Consider the following 21860-nt stretch of genomic DNA (forward strand, 5'->3'; position numbering starts at 1 on the left):
TGGGCAATGAGCCTGTCATAGCAAATGTAAGCAATGTCCCCACGCACTCTGGCAGCTTTCATGACTGGGATCAGTTCTTTCCTGTTCTGGCTCACAGCTTCAGGATAGTCCTCTTTGAGGAAGATACACATTCCTCTCAAGTTCTTGGCTCTTTCCAGAACAGCTACCTTGTCCTTGTACCTTAGGAACTTGACCACTTTCGTCCTGGGCCTGTCACCTGGGCCGGTGGTGGATATTCCAGTCCTGTGGGCGCGCTCTGATTTGTCTATCATTGTTATCATGGATTCACACATAGAACTGATGTCCTCTCTCAATGACTTACAGATTGCTATCATCTTGCCGTTCTCCTGTTTCACCTCATCTAGCTGACCCTGAGAGAGGGAGGGGTGAAAGGGGTGAAAACTGAGTTAAGATGACTGAGTTATGCTGGTCTGTCCCTCTTGCTGTGTGCTACAGTATATCGCATCAGCTAATCACACACACACACACACACACACACACACACACACACACACACACACACACACACACACACACACACACACACACACACACACACACACACACACACACACGCACACACCCTGTGTGTGGCCGTGTGGTTGCTATGTAGCATGGTCCTGCGTTGGCCGTAAGCACTTTTTCCCCTGAATCTTATCAGCTGTTATCTGTTCCTCATACCATACCTCTGAACACTGGGACGCTCCACTGGGGCTTATCACTGAGCCACCACAACACGCTGCTCAACCAGCCCCTGGTCACACTGTGTGTGTGTGTGTGTGTGTGTGTGTGTGTGTGTGTGTGTGTGTGTGTGTGTGTGTGTGTGTGTGTGTGTGTGTGTGTGTGTGTGTGTGTGTGTGTGTGTGTGTGTGTGTGTTGTCTCAGGCAGGAGGCCTGACTCTTCCAGACAGAAAGTGTGTACGATGAAGAGGCAGTGTGGAAGGGGGTTGTGTATGTGAGTCTGTGTGTGAGTGTGTGTCCGAGTGTGTTTGGTCACCGTCAACGCAAGTCATCCAGTGTGTTCCGTTTGTGTTCATGTCAACGCCCACCTTCCAAGCCCCCATTCTCTCTCTCACCCTCTGACACACACTTTCTCTCTCTCACACACCAATACGCTCCCATAGCTCCAAAACGCTCAGCTGCTCGTGCCCGGGGCCATATGGCAAAGACACAAACATTTACATAATGTCATATTTTATTTAATTAGGCATTCTAAATGCAATCAAAAACTGATGAAGGTTCTCGCCTGGCTAGCTGATTGGCAACATGATACCGCTCTGACCTGGAATAAGCCGCTCTGCATTTCAATGATGAAATATTTGAATTCTCTACTGCTGCCTTCACTCTATTCACCTTCATGTTTACAGCTTTAACCTTAGAATTCATCGAGGCTTCAAACTCTCGTACAGGACAATAGAGTGTTTCTCAACCAGAGTCATATGGGCCACCCTGGTGGCACATTTAAAGGAAAAGATCAAGTCTTTTACAAAAAGTGTAAGATGCATGTGGGTCAGTGTGTGTCATGTGGTTTATTTTGGGTGGTTGGTTGGTTGGCGTGATGATGCAAGTGCTGTGTTTTTCAGAGAATCAGGAAGTAGACCAGTCCTCCTGGACCACCCTGATCAGCCAAGTGGCACACACACATACACACACTCACACATACACACATACCCACACTTACACACACAAACATACTCACACCCACACACACAAAAACTTACACAAGTACCATATTGAAAGGGGGACCAGCTTGAGCGAAACCTGTGCCCCCAGAGAGGTGAGGGGTTGGTGAAGAGGGGAGCAGGCCATGTCTCCCTGAGCAGGAAGGAAGGAAACAGGGCCCAATGCCTACACTAACCCAACAGAGAAAGTCACACACTCTCTCTCTTACACACACAAACGCACCAGTAAGACAAATAAACAGTCGCTCCATGAGCAGGTAATGCATGGTTTAACAGGGGAAAGGCTTTTAAGAGGCTGCTGAAGTCAGCTCAATATGGAATACACCATTTCAGGTAATATATATAATTCTATGTGCCTCTCCACTCAGTTCCTTAGCCTTTAGAAAACCGCCACTGTCATGGTGACTTTACTATACAAATAATATGTGTCACAGGGTTTATTTTAGGTGATTAGTGGGCGTGACGATGCAGGTGCTGTGTGTTTCAGAGAATTTCCCATAAACGGAGACAGTTTATAGGAAATATAATGAAAGGGAAAATGAAGAGTGTAGTTACCTCAGCACCACTTTTCTCTCTCTCTCTCTCTCTCTCTCTCTCTCTCTCTCTCTCTCTCTCTCACTCTCTCTCTCTCTCTCTCTCTCTCTCTCTCTTTCACTCTCCCTCTAACACACACATACATACATGCTCTTGCTCTCCGTCGCTCGCTCTCTCGTTGGCAGGACAGATAAGGGAGAAAGAGAGAGAGTACTTACAATACTTACACACAGACAGGTGCTCAGCGCAGATCAGGAGAAATCCCTTGCTTCAATTAGGCATTCTCTTCCATTCATTCCTTTTTTTCTCTCCTTCTCTTTTTTCTCCCCGACACCTGATTAGAAATGTATTCGTGGAGCGCTCTGGTAAAAGAGAGGGAAGCAAGCAAAGGAAAGCGAGAGAAGGATAAAGATAATCTACAGGCTTAGGAGGTACATCATCGAGTCAGACCAGGCCCGAAGAAATGTATGCAAAGAATGGAGAGGAAAATATGTCCCTTTCAGGCTTAGCTCAGGGGTGTCTGGATATAGCAGAGAGAAATCTGAGGCCTTTGGTTGTCATTTTCCTCCATATTACACCCAATATGTGCAGAGTCCAAGAGTGCTGTGTGATGGTTGTTATCATACCAAAAGATAGAGAATATCTGCACACCAAAAAGAAAGGAGGACCAAGGCACTCTTCAAATCATTAATTAAAATGCCTTTATTTGTATGGCATGTTCAATAGAAACAAAGTTTAAAAAATCCGACGCTCTTCGTCCCTGACGAAGGCCATGCAGCTGAAACGCGTCGGATATTTAAAACTTTGTTTCTATTGAACATGCCACACAAATAAAGGAATTTTAATTAATTATATGAGGACTTCCTTGGTCCTCCTTTATTTTTGATGACCAATTCACCCCTTTTACCAAAGAGCACCTTCTGTCTACCAAAATGTACTATCGTGTACCTTAGTAGAACTTCCCTTCCTCTTCTTTCTACTAATATCTGCACACCGTTTAATCTGAGAATGTGTGTGTGTGTGTGTGTGTGTGTGTGTGTGTGTGTGTGTGTGTGTGTGTGTGTGTGTGTGTGTGTGTGTGTGTGTGTGTGGTGTGTGTGTGTGTGTGTGTGTGTTTTCCTACATTTTCAGGACCCCATAGAGGTTTAGGACTTTTTGTAGGTACTGAATTTGTTGAAATGCTATTTTACGCTTAAGGGTTAGATTTGGGTTTTGGGGTTAGGGTTAGGGCTAGGGCTAGGGTTAAGGTTAGGTTTAGGGTTAGGTTTAAGTTAAGGCTTAAAGTTAGTCTTAGTATTAGGGCTAGGTTTAGGGTTAGGGAAAATTTGATTTTTAATGGTCAAACATTTTACTCTCCAAAAAGTCCTGAAATTTCACGGAAAGAAAGTGTGTGTGTGTATCTCTCAGGACGAGGAACAGGAAGAGATCAGCCAGAAAGGGTCACACTGTGGGAAAGGAATCAATCAGGGATATCTCCCACATACAGTATATGCAGGTTGTTTTCGGAGCATGTGACCAATACATTTTGATACATTTGATTTTGATAATTACATGCACACTCAGACACATATACTGCATAACAAACACATAGCCTAACACAAAAGTATTCATTAATACACAATACACATGCATTATAACACAAAACAGACAGACATACACAGTCACATACAGTCACACAAAAAGGCTCACAAAGACACACACAGTAAGATACATGCAAACACACACACACACACAGATACACACACACACACACACACACACACACACACACACACACACACACACACACACACACACACACACACACACACACACACACACACACACACACACACAGAAATCTAAATTAGGGGAAGACAAGAGGCACGGGAGGGGGTCCGAGTTGGAATGGAAGAGTTGAGGTGATCAATACTCCGCAAGATTTTCTCCCTTTTCTCTCCACTCAATTGTCATGCTCCCTCAAGCAATTAAATGAGTTCCCCTCCGCTCCTCTCCTCCCTCCACCAATACATAGGGCTGAAACATTTTCTCATTGCCTTCACAGCCACACTGTGACAGCCCGAGCCACACTGTGCATGCTAAAACCCTTAGAAGTCAGCCCAGGAATAGCTGGCAGCTGAAGTGCTTCCATTTTCTGTGAAGAGACTCATTTTCCAACGTGGCTGACACACCTACTTATAGGTGGCCTTTGATCAATTGTATGAGCAGTTACACACGTTTCAATTTGCCACTGCTAAACAGCTTGATGAATGAAAAATGAGAAACACATTGGCTTTGTGGGATAAAAGCATTGGCTTAGACACATAGATTTGTTGGTGTGTGTGTGTGTGTGTGTGCCCTTGCTACAGCTTGCACCTGCATGTGTGTCTCTGTTGATGTCTAGAACGAACTTCACACTGTGGCCAAGCTGTGTGTGTAGTCTTAGAGTGACCTCGTTGTGTCTGACCGGAGATTGTGCGTGAGTGTGAGTGTGCATATGCATGTGTGTCTGTTTGTGTACATGAACACACAGCAGGTGGTTATAAGCAGAAGCACACAGATGCCAGGGCAAGCTATACACAGGAGGTCAGAGACAGCAAGGTGCTACCCAGGGTGATAGTGACAGATAATGGTACCAAATGTAATTCAACAAGGTGTTATTAAAGAGGACATACAGGGCATTTTAATTACTCATTGACCTATAAGGGTAACACAGCAGGCCACACAGATAACACTGAAACACATGCAAGACCATTTTCCACCAGCAACACAGGTCTGTTCTTTATGTTTCAACGACACAATGTAATCTACCTCTACTCTCACCTTCTACAGTCAGGTCCATACTTCTGGGCAACATTGATAAAGATGAGCAAAAAGGACTATCAAATAAATAACACAAATACTGAGCTATGCTATATACAAAATATATATACACTACCAGTCAAAAGGGTAGAGTTTTTCTCTGTTTTTAATATTTTCAACATTGTACAATAATAGTGAAGACATCAAAACTATGAAATATCACCAATGTAATCATGTAGTAACCAAGAAACTTTTAAACAAATCAAAATATATTTCATATTTGAGATTCTACAAATAGCCACCCTTTGCCTTGATGACAACTTTGCACGCAAATGTTAAGGGTACATTTTAAGTGTGTGTGTGTGTGTGTGTGTGTGTGTGTGTGTGTGTGTGTGTGTGTGTGTGTGTGTGTGTGTGTGTGTGTGTGTGTGCGTGTGTGTGTATCCTACATCTGTTGCTATGAGGTAATGATGTTAGGGACAATATAGGATAAATCACAATAATTGCTTGCCAAAAATGTTATTTTTGTAATGGCAATCCTGGTTATGGGTAACAATCCTGGTTATAGCTAACAATCCTGGTTATGGGTAACAATCCTGGTTATGGGTAACAATCCTGGTTATGGGTAACAATCCTGGTTGTGGGTAACAATCCTGGTTATGGGTAACAATCCTGGTTGTGGGTAACAATCCTGGTTATGGGTAACAATCCTGGTTATGGGTAACACTCCTGGTTATGGGTAACAATCCTGGTTGTGGGTAACAATCCTTTGCATGAACTGTCTACAGTATTATGCATATTATTTGTTAATTGCAAGCTTTTTTATGTACGTCTTTCTTAAATAACTGTATAAGGTTGTTGTCCTGTTGGAACGTGAACCTTCACCCCAGTCTGAGCTCTGGAGCAGATTTTCAACAAGGATCTCTCTGTACTTTGCTCGGTTCATCTTTCCCTCAATCCTGACTAGTCTCCCAATCCCTGCCGCTGAAAAACATCTCCACAGCATGATGCTACCACTACCATGCTTAACGATTTTGATCCATCCTAAAATATATATATACATATATTAAAAAATACATTTAAAAAAAATATATATATAAATAAATAAAAACATGTGCCTTTTACAGAGGTGTGGCTTCTGTCTGGCCACTCCACCATAAACGCCTGATTGGTGGAGTGCTGCAGAGATGGTTGACCTTCTGGAAGGTTCTCCCATCTCCACAGAGGAACTCTGGAGATCTGTCAGATTGACCATCGGGTTCTTGGTCACCTCCTTGATGAAGGCCCTTTTGCCCCGATGGCTCATTTTGGTCGAGCAGCCAGCTCTAGGAAGAGTATCGGTGGTTCCAAACTTCTTTCATTTAAGAATAATGGAGGCCTCTGTGTTTTTGGGAACTTTCAATGCTGCAAACATTTTTTGGTACCCTTCCGCAGATCTGTGCCATGACACAATCCTGTCTCGTAGCTCTTTCTAGGGACCATATCATTTATATACTGGTTTGTGCCGTTCCAAATCATGACCAATCAATTGAATTTACCACAGGCGGACTCCAATCAAGTTGCAGAAACATCTCAAGGACGATCAATGGAAACAGGATGCACCTGAGCTCAATTTCGAGTCTCATAGCAAAGGGCCTGAAAGGGCCTGAACACAGGTATTTCACTTATTTCTATTTTATACGTTTGCAAAAATGTATTAATTTGAGATTTTGTGTCACTGGCCTACACACAATACCCCATAATGTCAAGTGGAATCATGTTTTTAGAATATTTACAAATTAATAAAAAATTACAGCTGAAATGTCTTGAGTCAATAAGTATTCAACCCCTTTGTTATGGCAAGCCTAAATAAATTCAGGAGTAGAAATGTGCTTAAGAAGTCACATAATAAGTTTCAAGGACTCGATCTGTGTGCAATATTAGGGTTTAACATGAATTTGTAATGACTAACTCACCTCTGTACCCAACACATACAATTATCTGTAAGGTCCCACAGTCGATTCAGCCACAAAGATCAGGGAGGTTTCCCAATGTCTCACAAAGAAGGGTATGTATCAGTAGAGCGCAGTAGCAGTAGCAACACATTTGTAGCAACATATTTGTAGTTCTCCATGGCTAACGTTATCTTAAAAAAAAAATGCAGTAGAAAAGATTTTATAGTCAGAAGATGCTACACTGTGGACTAAACGACAACTCATCTTTCGGCATGTCCAGCCCATTCATTATCTCAGCCAATCATGGCTAGCGGGAAGGTTCCTGTCTTTTTCTAAAACTAACTGGGCTCATAATTTAACAACCTTATTCGTATTTACAGATGGCATACACGTTTGTTATTAAGGCATATGGAAGTTCAAATATTCAAGAAGGAATTTCGACCCCCAAAAAATTTTCAAACACCTCTCCTGTAACTTCTTCAGGCTAAGGTCTATTTTTCTCAATTTCCGCCTGGCTGACGTGCCCAAAGTAAACTTCCTGTTGCTCAGGCCCTGAAGTCAGGATATGCATATAATTGGTACCATTGGAAATAAAACACTCTGAAGTTTGTAGAAATGTTAAAATAATGTAGGAGGCTATAACAAAATAGATATGGTAGGAGAAAATCTAAAGAAAACCCAACCAGAATTTTCTTTTTTTTTTGAGAGCCAATGCTCTTCCAATGGAAGGTATAGGAAAATAATTAAATCTAGCTCCCACTATGCAATTCCTATGGCTTCCACTCGGGGTCAGTAGTCTTTGTTCAAGGTTTCAGGCTTCTTTCTTACAAAATGAGGAAGAATAATTAACTTTAGTACAAGGACACAGACAAATTTGTGTATGCGCATGAGACGTAGAGGACACGAGTGGATTACTCAAATCGATGGCGCCAACTAAACTTACTTTTTTGGGATATAAAGAAGCATTTTATCTAACAAAACGACACTACATGTTGTAGCTGGGACTCTTGGGTATGACAAATCAGAGGTAGATTTTCAAAAACCTAAGTGAATATTTAATCGCTATTTGTGAATTTATGAAACCTGTGCCGGTGGAAAAATATTTTGATGTGGGGCCCCATCCTCAAACAATCTCATGGCATGCTTTCGCAGTAAAGCCTACTGTAAATCTGACAGTGCAGTTAGATGAACACGAATTTAAGATTTTAACAGATATAAGACACTTCTATGTACCTAAATGTTTAATATCCATAATTTGTATGATTATTTATTTGAATTTCACACCCTCCAGTTTCACCGAAGTTTCACCGTAGTTTCCTGAAACAAGTCACATATGTGTTACCGACAGTCTCTCCCTCTGACACACAAACACAGAGAGAAAGACAGAGGACATTAAGGCCTAGATTCAATCAGATCAAGTGTTAACAGGCTATAGCCGACAGCTGCATCGCTGATGTGTTGATGGTGTCAGAGGTGTAACTGCGTTGGAGCTGTCAAATCGGTGAGCACCCGCTCTTGATCATTGTCACGATTCCACACCCGTCCCACTCACGTTAGAAGTTCAGAACGAGAAAGTATAGGCTATATATAAATAATGATGCTCAAATTGAAAATCATTTAACTAAATAATGAGGATTTCTATCAGCCTAATCGAGGTGTAGATTCCCAGCTAACAAACTTGCCCGCAACTTTAGAGAACGTTCCCTTAAGAGTCTAATTAGGTAATTAACTAATGTTCTCATAGGTATGTTCCCGTGATGTGCCAGGAATGTTTCCAAGAGACCATTCCCTTGAATGCGAGAATAGGGTGGCTCCCCTAGCACATCTCAAACCCAGACCACCAGCACCTTTGAGGAACACCCTAACCACTAAGGGATATATCTAGGGCATTTTCTCATCAGCCCAGTATAGTTATGCCCTGTCCAGAATAAATCAAATCAAATCACATTTTATTAGTCACATGTGCCAAATACAACAGATGAGTGAATATATAGTTACCTGTAGTCCATAGTTACTCACTTATAGTGAAATGGGAGGGGGGAGGGGGGAGGGGGGGGGGGAATGCAAATAGTCTGGGTAGCCCTTTGACTAGATGTTCAGGAGTCTTATGGCTTGGGGGTAGAAGCTGTTTAGGAGCCTCTTGCACCTAGACTTGGAGCTCCGCTACCGCTCGCCGTGCGGTAGCAGAGAGAACAGTCTATGACTAGGGTGGCTGGAGTCTTTGACAATGTTTAGGGCCTTCCTCTGACACCGCTTGGTATAGAGGTCCTGGATGGCAGGAAGCTTGGCCCCAGTGATGTACTGGGCCGTTCGCACTACCCTCTGTAGTACCTGCTCCACTGCAGCACCATCGATGAGAATGGGGGCGTGCTCGGTCCTATTTTTCCTGTAGTCCACAATCGTCTCCTTTGTCTTCACCATTTTGAGGGAGAGGTTGTTATCCTGGCACCATACTAACCCTCAGAAAACGTGGGGCATTAATGTTCTTGCAAAGTCCCATGAAACATGTCTAGAACTTTACAATTGTATATTCTGAAAACATGGCAACCACGTTTTGTGTATGTTGGGTGGAACATTAACAGAATATTCTCTTAACGCTCAGAAAACAAGACACATTAATTTTCTTATAACATCCCATAAAACACAACTAGAACATTAAAATGGTATATTCTGAGGACAGTAACTAAGTTCTGCTTGACATTAAGGGAATGCTCTCCTAACTTTACACCAAAACATGATAAAAAGGTTCTAAGAAAATTTTGCTAACATAGATAGAATGGAAAACTGGACATTCAAACATTAGGGGAACATCAGGTGTAACAATACAAAACACCCTTTCTCCCTAGAATTGTTAGCTGGGTTACATCTCACATTCCAGTGTTCAAACTTGTAAACAAGGCTGCATGGGATTTCTCTTAATGCAACTCCGTGCAGCCAAATCCAATGTCCGCTTTAGGTATAATGCCAGGAGGGCTTGTGAATTTGACAGTTTCAACGCAGTAAACCTCCAAAACAGCCAAAACAACCGCTATGTGGATTTCGGCTAAAGTGGATCTGATTGAATAGAGTCCCCAATGACCACAATCAATTATGGAGTCGTCAGTAAACTTTGTTATGAATGATGATCTAAGTAGTTTGTGTTTGTGTCTGTTAAAAGATCTCTTTGTGTTTGTTGGTCAGCGAGAGAGTGACCCAGTCAAAATCACTAACATCAATATGAATGAGATCCTTCCTGCTCACTGCCATCTGGGCCTCTAACGACACCAGGTCACAGTCTACCCGGAACACAGTGAATTTATTTTCTCCATTGCACACTAATACTGTAGTATTTTACTTGCCTCTACGTAAGCTAGCTGTGTTGTGTGATTGTCTTGTATTTTTTGTGAGTATTTGTATAGTTTTTATTACTCACGTATGTCAAACTAATTTCATCTCATCTCTCAGCAGACGACTTCGTTCCACCTGGCCATGGAGATGTCAACAACTACTGTAGTTCCAGTACCTGTTCCTGCAAGCTGAATTGAAATTATTATAATTATTTGGGGCCTTATTTCTGCCATATTCTGTGTCATATATTGTCAGTTTCTTTATGAAGATTGTTTGTTTACTCTTCATAATCACACTGAAATGTAAACTATTTTGGCTCCAATTTAAATATATTTATACATCGTTGTTCAGTATAATAATTTGTTCTAGTAATGATGACTTAATGCAAACAGCACCAGCAGTTGCTGTTAAAAGTATTTTTTAAGATAGTGACAATCTCGTTTGAAACAATTAAGCTTCATTGTTGGAGCTCAATGGAATTAGAATAAAACAGAATGGAGTGGAAGTGTTGATGTCAGTTAGTTTACTCCAATCAGGGGAGGGGTAGTAAGGTAGTAGTAATAATACATAAAGAACTAATAATAATAAATAAATAAATAAATAAAGGGGGATTAGAAATTATGGAAGCATATCATTTAATAGAACCTCAAATGTATCTGCAATATGAAAACTGAGCTAACCCCTAAGTAGTTTGACATTGTGTGCTTTGAAGTTGGAACATTTCTTCAACCAATAAGATCATAGCTAGCTTGGTAAGCTATCTAACATTGCTAATGTAAAGTTAGCTAGTTAGCTTTCTTAACATTGACAATATGGTCAAACTAGCTACATTATCCACAAGTGTGTAATTGCCAACAACGGATTTGTTGTCATCTTTTGGTTGAAAAGGTGAAAGGCCAATGGTGAAACGTCACAACTCGGCAACATCTTCTCAGAGTTTCCCACTTATAAATACGACTTGGATGGTCATTCAAGGGACATTTCCCAGTCGGAACTCAGAAGTTCTGCTAAGTCAATTGCATGATGTGAACGCCCCATAACACTAAAACTGAAACAAAATAATTTAAAAACGAAATATAAATATTTTTCAAACAAAAACTAAATACAAACTAGAAAATCAGATCGGAAAACTAGCTGAAACTGAATTTCGAATAAAAATCGTAAAACAAACAGAAATAATAACTAATATAAAAACACAAAACTGTAATAGCCTTGGTGCAAAAATTCCTTTGACAGAGTGTAAGGGGTTAAAGTTCCATCCTGTTATTTTCTTCAGTGTTGCCTTGACTGACAGAGGTGACCGGCAGAGGGCCTGTGATTTCACAAAGCAAGAGGTGCATTGTGGGTCTCAGTGTGACCACCTTGGCTTCACAGACAAATCGATTAGTGCAGGTTCAGGGCTGAGGCTCAGAGTGCATTGCATATGGAACACTTCTTCTTACACAATATGGGAAGAGGGCTCTGCCAAGTAAACACACACACACATACACACACACACACACGCACACACACACACCTAAAAATGCACACACAAATGCACACACTCACATAAATGCATATACTGATCAAAAGTATAAATTCAACATGCAAATATGTCAAAGACTTTACTGAGTTACAGTTCATATAAGTAAATCAGTCAACAGAAATACATTAATTAGGCCCCAATCTATGGATTTCACGTGACTGGGCAGGGGTGCAGCCATGGGTGGACCTTGGAGGGCATAGGCCCACCCACTTAGTAACCAGGCCGACCCACATGGGAGACAGGCCCAGCCAATCAAAATTACATTTTCCCCACAAAAGGGCTTAATTACAGACATAAATACTCCTCAGCACCACCCCACCACCCCTAAGACGATCTCACAGGTAAAGAAGCCTGATGTGGAGGTCCTGGGCTGGCGTGTTTACAAGTGGTCTGCGATTGTGAGGCTGATTGAACATACTGCTAATTTCTCTAAAACGACATTGGAGGCTTCTTATGGTAGAGAAATTAACATTAAATTGTCTTGCAAAAGCTCTGGTGGACATTCCTGCAGTCAGCATGCCAATTGCACATTTCCTCAAATACATCTGTGACAAAGCTGCACATTTTAAAGTCCCCAGCACAAGGTGCACCTTTGTAATGACCATGCTGTTTAATGAACTTCTTGATATGCCACACCTGTCAGGTGGATGGATTATCTTGGCAAAAGAGAAATGCTCACTAACAGGGATGCAAACAAATTCATGCACATTTGAGAGTAATAAGCTTTTTGCATGTATGGAAAATTTCAGGATTTTTTTTTTCAGCTCATGAAACATGGGACCAACACTTTACATGTTGCATTTATATTTTTGTTCAGTGTACAATGGTAACTTACCAGTTCACAGTCCACAGTATACCAGCCCTCCCCTCCCACGGTCTACAACACCCTCCGCCCCTCCCTCCCTGTGCCCCATCTGGCTGAAAAGTAAGTGCTTGTCTGGGAAGGCCGCCTCGGATACCCTTCCTTCTTACAGTTTTTTTTCAATCCTTTTGGTGCTATTTTCACAAGTATGTGGTGAATTTTCTTAACACCGAATGCAAAACTCAAAACTGGTCTTACATTCAAAATAATTGATTATGCATTTATTTCATTTGGAGATATCTTTCATCACAAAATCATAGATCCAAATACCATGAGAACATTGATATAATCACCAAATCATAACATAACATCTTCTCAATATGCCATACATGTTTTAATCAGGCTAGGGTCTATTTTTCTCCACTTCCTGTCTGACTGACATGCCCAAAGTAAACTGCCTGTTACTCAGGCCCAGAAGCCAGGACATGCATATAATTGGTACCGGTGGAAAACACTTTGAAGGTTGTAGAATGTTAAAATAATGTAAGAGACTATAACACAATTGATATTCTAGGAGAAAATCTAAAGAAAAACCAACCAGAATCTTTTTTTTGAGAGCCCATGCTCTTACAACGGAAAGCTATGGGTTATATGCAATTCCAGCTCCCAGATTGCAATTCCTATGGCTTCTACTAGATGTCAAAAGTCTTTATTCAAGGTTTCAGGCTTGTTTCTTCCCAAACAAGGAATAATTTTGCATTTTGATACTGGGAGTCAGAGTTGGAAATCAGTCTTTGTGCGTGCGATGAAGATGATGCACACTTTTTTTTATTTTCTATTGAACATACTTATTTCCATATGAAATATTATAGTGTAATTACATTTTAGGGTTCCTGAGGAAATGTATTTTGACTTGTTTTAACAAAGTTTAACGGTAGCTTTTTGGATTCCTTTCTCTGCATGTTGAAGGAGGGGATTACTCAAATTGATGGTGACTTTTTGGGATATAAAGAAGGATTTTATCTAACAACATGCCCATGCATGTTGTAGCTGGGACCCTTTGGATTGTAAATCAGAGGAAGATTTCACAAAAGTTTAAGAATATTTAATAGCTATTTAATTGCTATTTGTGATTTATGAAGCCTTAGCTGGTTGAATTTTTTTTGATGTGGGGCGCCATCCTCAAACAATCGTATGGCATGCTTTCTCTGTGAAGCCTATTATCCAGCGGACAATGCAGTTAGATTAACAATAATATACACTTTTAGCCGATATAAGACACTTGTATGTACCTAGATGTTTAATATCCATAATTTTATGATTATTTATTTGAATTGCGTGACCCCAATTTCACAGGAAGCTGTTGACAGGTGTCCCGCTGGCACCTATCTTAATCCAATAGCAAAAAAATGCAAGATACACATTTTAAATTGCCCTTTTGAATGTAATTCTACAGTACCAAGTGTCAATTGCATTGAATTTCACTGTTTTTACATTAGGCAATACACTTGGACTACCCATTAAAATGGACTGAAAATCTAATTTCCATCATTTCTATCTCATTTGTGATCAAAGTGGTGATACTTGATACGAAAATAAATGTATTGTTTAGATATAATTACAACATTGGTGTACTGTAGTCAAATGAAACAAATAAAATGAATGAAAGAAACATTTAGCAGTCACTAGTTGTTAATCAAGCCGGTCTTGAGCATTTGGCCATAGGTTCTCATCGACATCTCAGTAAATGCCCTCATTGTTCATGAAAAACCTTTTGGCCTCCCAGCCTGACATATGTCTGAATTGATGACATTGCATACCTCACCCATGGTGAGGAGGGGGGTGGCGCGCTCATGGGGATGGCGATCATAAGGCCTTCCACATGTATTGTAATCATGTATTGTTTACAGTACTGTATTGGCCAATGTAATTTTAGTAAAGCAGTGTTAACATTACAAACCTAATTTCCATTATGTAGTTCTCAGCCTGTCAATGGCAATACATTCCCCATTCCCCAACACTGTCAACCAAGAGTCAAGTCTAAATGATGGTTTATTTGGTAGTATTTCGTAGTGTGATTGATTTGACTAATTGCATTAGTACTGTACAAAGTTAGAGGTGTGCTATTTGATAGGTTCCCCCGCTACCAGTGGGGAGACCTGAGGTCAACCTACCCCCACCCCCCTCCCCATCTGGTACTTCTGAGTGTGACACCTTCCCAGTAGCCTGCCTAGCTCACAAACTAGAATCAGGGCGCCCAATCCGACAATGTTAATTGACCCACAGTCCCACACGGTGACATGATATCATTGACGTGATGTGCAAATGAGCGATAGAAAACCACGCAAATGTCACCATTCTGATTTTTCTGACTGTAGGTGCCAAGGTCTGGAGGTCTCTGGATGACAGAACAAGATAGATCTATTTCATAGAGGATGTTTGTTTCTTTATAAGAGGGAGGTCATTTGCATGTTTTGGACAGTTTTTTGTCTGGGTTTGGTGCTGGCTTGGCGGGAGGTTGTGATTATAGGGTTTGCCATGAGGGACTTATATTTTTGGCATGCAACGGTTGGTATGCAGTGGGGATGGCTTCCTGGCAGCTACCACATTGCACTTCACGTTCCCCCATCGCATCCCCTCACTGAGATTGATGTATGTTCGTCAGTTGAGGGTCCCACCCCTTCAGACTCAGACAGAGAGAAAAGCCTGCACTTCTTTCACATGCAAAACAGGGGTCGGAGTTACTTTGGACAACCCCGTTCCCCACCCGCCACTCAGTCTAGATCCCACGGCTGATACAAACATGCTACCTCATTAGTCAAGTGTGTTATTATAATAATCACTGACACTACCACTGCCCCGCCATCTGTAATCAACTAAATCAAGAACCCTTTATGAGTGCCCAGGAAAAGAGAGAGAGAGAGAGAAGGTCATATACTTTCAACAGGGAATGCTGATTGGAAATCTTTGTGGACTTCAATTATCTTGATAAATATTGAATTTTTTTACAGGCCAAGATCACAAGGACAGCAGTTACACTTTCATTTTGCTACATCTCCCAGCAACATATACAGACATTTCCTAACACTTAGTTACTCTAAATTATTTGGGGCATGGACTACAAGTTGTCCAAAGCGTTCCACAGGGATGCTGGCCCATGGTGATGCCAATGCTTCCCACATGTGTGTCAAGTTGTCTGGATGTCCTTTGGGTGGTTAATTATATTTGATACACATGGGAAATTGTTGAGTGAAGTTCTTGACACACTTAAACCGGTGCGCCTCTGAATGGCCCACATACCCAATCCATGTCTCAATTGCCTCAAGGCTTAAAGATGCTTCTCTAACATGTATCCTCCCCTTCATTTCCACTGATTGAAGTGGATTTAACGTGTGTCATCAATAAGAGATGATAGCTTTCACCTGGATTTACCTAGTCAGTCTATGTCAAGGAAAGAGCGGGTGTTCCTAATGTTTTGTACACTCTGTGTATTCCCTATGTCTAGTAAATACACTATATATACAAAAGTATGTGGACAACGCTTCAAATTAGTGGATTTGGCCATCTCAGACACACCCGTTGCTGACAGGTGTAGAAAATGGAGCACACAGCTATGCAATCTGCATAGACAAACAATGGAAATAGAATGGCCGTAGTGAAGAGCTCAGTGATTTTCAACGTGGTGCCGTCATAGGATGACACCTTTCCAACAAGTCAGTTCGTCAAATTTCTGCCCTGCTAGAGCTGCCCCGGCCAACTGTAAGTGCTGTTATTGGCACACAAGCTCACAGAACAGGACCGCTAAAGCTTGTAGCGTGTGAAAATCATCTGTCCTCGGTTGCAACACTCACTACAAAGTTCCAAACTGCCTCTGGAAGCAAAGTCAGCTAAATAACTGCTCGTTGGGAGCTTCATGAAATGGTTTTCCATTGCCGAACAGCCGTACACAAGCCTAAGATCACCATGCGCAATGCCAAGCGTCGGCTGGAGTGGTGTAAAGCTTGTCTCCATCAGACTCTGGAGCAGTGGAAACACATTCCCTGGAGTGATGAATCACGCTTCACCATCTGGCAGTCCGACGGACAAATCTGGGTTTGGCGGATGCCAGGAGAACAATACCTGCCCGAATACATAGTGTCAACTGTAAAGTTTGTTGGAGGAGTAATACTGGTCTGTTTTTTCATGCTTTGGGTTAGGCCCCTTAGTTCCAGTGAAGAAAAGTCTTAAGGCTACAGCATACAATGACATTCTAGACTCTTCTGTGCTTCCAAGTTTGTGGAAACAGTTTGGAGCAGGTCCTTTCCTGTTTCAGCATGACAATGCCCCCGTGCACGAAACGAGGTCAAATGGTTTGTCGAGATCGGTGCAGAAGAACTTGACTGACCTGCACCGAGCTCTGACTTCAACTCCATCGAACACCTTTGCAATAAATTGGAGCGCCGACTGAGAGCCAGGCCTAATCGCCCAACATCAGTGCACAACCTGAGTAACACTCTCGTGGCTGAATGAAAGGAAGTCCCCACAGCAACGTTCTAACATCTGCTGGAAAGCCTTCCCAGAAGAGTGGAGGCTGTTATAGCAGCAAAGGAGGGACCAACTCCATATCATTAATATCCATGATTTTGGAATGATATGTTTGACTACCTACTTTTGGTAATGTAGTGTAATTCTTCATTTCAGTGAAGTTATGACGCTAGCAATTGCCTAAACACATTCCAACTCACGTCATGTCACACGCTCTCTCTCGCTCTCTTGCTCTTTCCCCTCAACAATGAAATCTTCTGACAAATCAAACTTGTAAACAACTATCAACTTATCCATAGCAAGCTGCTCTATCCTTGCTAATTGGGGTAGTAAATACATGCTCTAAATGTAAAAGCTACGTCGATTTCACAGGTTAAAATAATGATGAACACAACCTATATACACTGTCTCTCTTTTTGGTTTGAACCGGTTCAGAACTTTATTTTTCTGCTCAGAACACTAGAATGAAAAAAAAAAAAATTTGGTTCTGTTTGGAACAGAATGATTTCCGTTACAACCCTTGCTTACAATGCAGTACTATGCCTATATTTGAACGCACTTACTGTAAATCGCACTGGATACGAGTGTCTGCTATATGACTAGGATATAAACGTATATAAACATTGAATGCAGAATTATAACTCGCTGATCAGAAAGGATCACTAAATCCTGTTGTGTACATTAGTGCACACAAGCGCGGGTGTACCACTCCCAAGATTAGATACTGGAACATTCTTGGATTACACATCACTTAAAGAAGGCTTTATGATAAACCCAGCTTAATGTGGTCTACTGATAACAGAAAGAAGTCATAACCAGCCATATGAACTTGCAGCATGTCAGTAAAAACCGAAAGATGAAGCCCTGTCACTGTATAGAGTGGACTACACACTTTGGAAAAAAACGGTCATTTGGGGTTCTATATAGAACCTCTTGATTCTTTGGACGAGATTAAAGAAGGTTCTATGTATAAACCCATTGAAGGCAGAGAACCTTGAGGATTCCATCCCTACCGCAGATTGCAGGCGAACGTGGAGTTTAGCCAACAGCAGCGAACAAAAACAAACAGTCATGTCAATCGCTGAAATAACAGCTAACGATACAGTAGCTGCTTTTATGTTTGTTTTAGCTGCTTGGCATTGCAATGTATGTCCGTATTAATGATGCTGCATGAATTCTCCTGGTCAGAAAAATGGCCAGCTGTCTCCTCCGACACGTTCACGCTCTCGTTTGTATTTTGCAACATTGTTGTCGAGGTTGGAGTTGCAAACAACAAGGTTCACACAAACCTGTGCTGTTGTGAACTAAATGCTGGAAAAAAGCAAGAGACAATAATGTGTTTAATGGAAGCATGCACTCTAAGAATTGGTTAATTGGGGTTCTCTATAGAACCTTTTGGTCAAATCAAATGAATGGCCCACCAACTGCCATTCCAACATGAAAACTCAAGAGGACGATGGTTTCAAATACCCTACCAATTAGCACGTTATTTTTCAATTTATTAAGGTAAGCATTATGTAATTCAAGTACATTAAGCCATATTCATGTGACAAACTATAGGCTAGATCCCTCAAACTCAACTCTGGACCCCAAAGCTAGTTCCACTGCATTTGTTCATTGTTCCCTTCAAATCAGGGACTGATTGAGACCTGGAACACCAGGTGTGTGCAATTATCAGGTAGAATAGAAAACCAGCAGGCTCAGGACCTCGTAGGGTAAGAGTTGAGTTCCACTGGGCTAGATAGCTATGAGTTTGTTTCAGAGTTTGACCACTGTTTGTAAGCTACCTAGCTAGCGTTAGCTTGCTAGAAAGGGAAAAGCTTTTTTTATTTAACTAGGCAAGTCAGTTAAGAACAAATTCTTATTTACAATGACGGTCTATCACAGCCAAACCCGGACAACACTGGACCAATTGTGCGCCGCCCTATGGGACTCCCAATCACGGCCGGTTGTGATACAGCCTGGAATTTAACCAGGGTCTGTAGTGACGCCTCTAGCATGAAGATGCAGTGCCTTAGACCGCTGCACCACTCGGAAGCGCAAGGTTAGGTAGGCTAAGGTTACTTTTAATAAGCATCTTGGCAAGCTAGCTAAGTCTTACAAATAAACCTACAAGCCAAATAGAGATAAATACCCAACCTGACATTGGCAATAAGCTAATTGTTACTTTTATTTCAGTATTTTAGTTTGGAGTCACAATCAAATGTATTTATAAAGCCCTTTTTACATCAGCCGATGTCACAAAGTGCTATACAGAAACCCAGCCTAAAACCCCAAACAGCAAGCAATGCAGATGTAGAAGCACGGTGGCTCTGAAAAACTCCCTAGAATGGTAGGATCCAAGGAAGAAACCTAGAGAGGAACCAGGCTCTGAGGGGTGGCCATCGAACTTGACACAATTGTGGGAAGAATCTGGAGTCATCATGGGCCTGCATCCCTGTGGAACATTTGACCACTTGTAGAGCCCATTCACCCAAACACTGTGGCTGTTCTGAGGGCAAAAGGGGAGGGGGGGAGTGCAACTCAATATTAGTAAGGTATTCCTACTGTTTGCTTTAGCATATGTTTTACTCATTGTAAGTAAGAATTTGTTCTTAACTAACTTGTCTAGTGAAATAAAGGTTAAATAAATAAAACATAACATACTCCAGCAGCAACCCGCTGAGGAGCTGCAGGAGAAATCCATCTCAAAATCGTCTCTGTATGCTGTGCACGTGTGATAGTTGTGTTGGATACCTAAGATACATGATGACTTATGAAAATACACACAGGACAATTTAATTCCACTAAATGATGTACATTAACCCGTGAGAGGACTATGTTTCATGGAGGCAGACTGGACTGAATGTTGCTGACCTCGGTTGAATGCGCGTGATGGGCAGTGGACTAAGAGGAGGTATGTACTGCATCTACATGATTTATAAGTCTCGGTGATTCAATAGTTAATCATTACATGACTTTTAAAAAACGAACTATGTGTTTTGCTCAGAGTCTGGCAGGAACCCAACTATCAGAGGTAGAGGGTGTGCTCTTTCGGGCTGCTGCTGCTGCTGATGACAACAAGTTGTTCTTCTACATCATCATAATTACACGTCTGCATTTTGTCTTCCTTTTGGCAGATGAACTCCTTTTTTTGTTTGCCTTTTCTTTTTCTTCTCAGCAAGCAGCCAGGCAACAACCCATACTGTACTGTTCCATAGAGAAGTCAGCCAGAGTTGGTATCAAGATTGACGTGGGCCATCATTCAAAGAAAGAGTTGCCTGCCTGGCCATCAGTGCATATTTCCAAACTATGTATGTTTGCATTAACTGATTTATTTGTGTTTGGGTATGAATGTAATGATAATAAAATCTCAAAATGACGCTTATATTCTTTTGTCCATTATTTAATTGTTCATTCTATTATATTCTTAGCTGAAAATATGATGATTTATTGGCAGTAGCCCTTGCCACAATTCCCATACAGGGTTCTATATGGAACCAATTTTGGTTCATTGAAGAAGTACACTTGGTTCTGTTCGCACTCATTCGTTTTGATTTCAACTGCACCCTTAGTCACTTTGTCCTGCCACCGAGTCTGGCAGGAGCCATTTGCTTTCCAAACCTTGTTTTCCTTGCAATTGTATTTTACATATTGCGAAGGGCCTGTTTTGTCTGCATGCTGGCACACCACCTCTTAAGGATCGGACGCTTTTCTTAATTTCTCGCAAAAAAATGACATACCCAAATCTAACTGCCTGTAGCTCAGGATCTGAAGCAAGGATATGCATATTCTTGATACCATTTGAAAGGAAACACTTTGAAGTTTGTGTAAATGTGAAATTAATGGAGGAGAATTTAACACATTAGATCTGTTAAAAGATGATACAAAGAAAAACCTGCGTATTTAATTTTTTTACCATCAGCTTTGAAATGCAAGAGAAAGGCCATAATGTATTTTTCCAGCCCAGGCACGATTTAGATTTTGGCCACTAGATGGCAGCAGTGTATGAGCAAAGTTTTTACACTGATCCAATGAACCATTGCATATATGTTCAAAATGTTGTATCAAGACTGCCCAAATGTGCCTATCTGGTTTATTAATACATTTTCAAGTTCATAATTGTGCACTCTCCTCAAACAATAGCATGGTATTATTTCACTGTAATAGTATATATATATTATTATTTTTCCCATCTTTACTTATTTAACCAGGTAGGCCAGTTGAGAACAAGTTCTCATTTATATCTGTGACCTGGCCAAGTTAAGCAAAGCAGCGCGACAAAAATCAAATCAAAATCAAATCAAATCAAATGTATTTGTCACATACACATGGTTAGCAGATGTTAATGAGAGTGTAGCGAAATGCTTGTGCTTCTAGTTCTGACAATGCAGTAATAACCAACGACTAATCTAACCTAACAATTCCAAAACTACTACCTTATACACACAAGTGTAAAGGGATAAAGAATATGTACATAAAGATATATGAATGAGTGATGGTACAGAACGGCATAGGCAAGATGCAGTAGATGGTATTACATAAAGATGCAGTAGATGACATAGAGTACAGTATATACATATACATATGAGATGAGTAATGTAGGGTATGTAAACATTATATTAAGTTGCATTGTTTAAAACAACAACACAGAGTTACACATAAACAAACCTACAGTCAATAACACAAAATAAAAAATCTATGTACAGTGTGTGCACATGTAGAAGAGTAGGGAGGTAAGCAATAAATAGGCTCTAGAGGTGAAAATAAGT

At 41.1% G+C, this 21860-nt stretch overlaps 1 long non-coding RNA gene across 1 annotated transcript; it reads left to right on the forward strand.

Moving 5' to 3' along the window:
* The first annotated feature begins 1895 nt into the window (after window positions 1–1895).
* Window positions 1896–11428, forward strand: LOC139381869 (uncharacterized). The gene is made up of 4 exons (XR_011628588.1): window positions 1896–2015; window positions 6541–6652; window positions 6985–7044; window positions 10379–11428. It is a non-coding gene; the product is annotated as an uncharacterized lncRNA (long non-coding RNA).
* Window positions 11429–21860: the final 10432 nt, after the last annotated feature.

This window comes from Oncorhynchus clarkii, chromosome 23, assembly GCF_045791955.1.
Source record: "Oncorhynchus clarkii lewisi isolate Uvic-CL-2024 chromosome 23, UVic_Ocla_1.0, whole genome shotgun sequence".
NCBI lineage: Eukaryota > Metazoa > Chordata > Actinopteri > Salmoniformes > Salmonidae > Oncorhynchus > Oncorhynchus clarkii.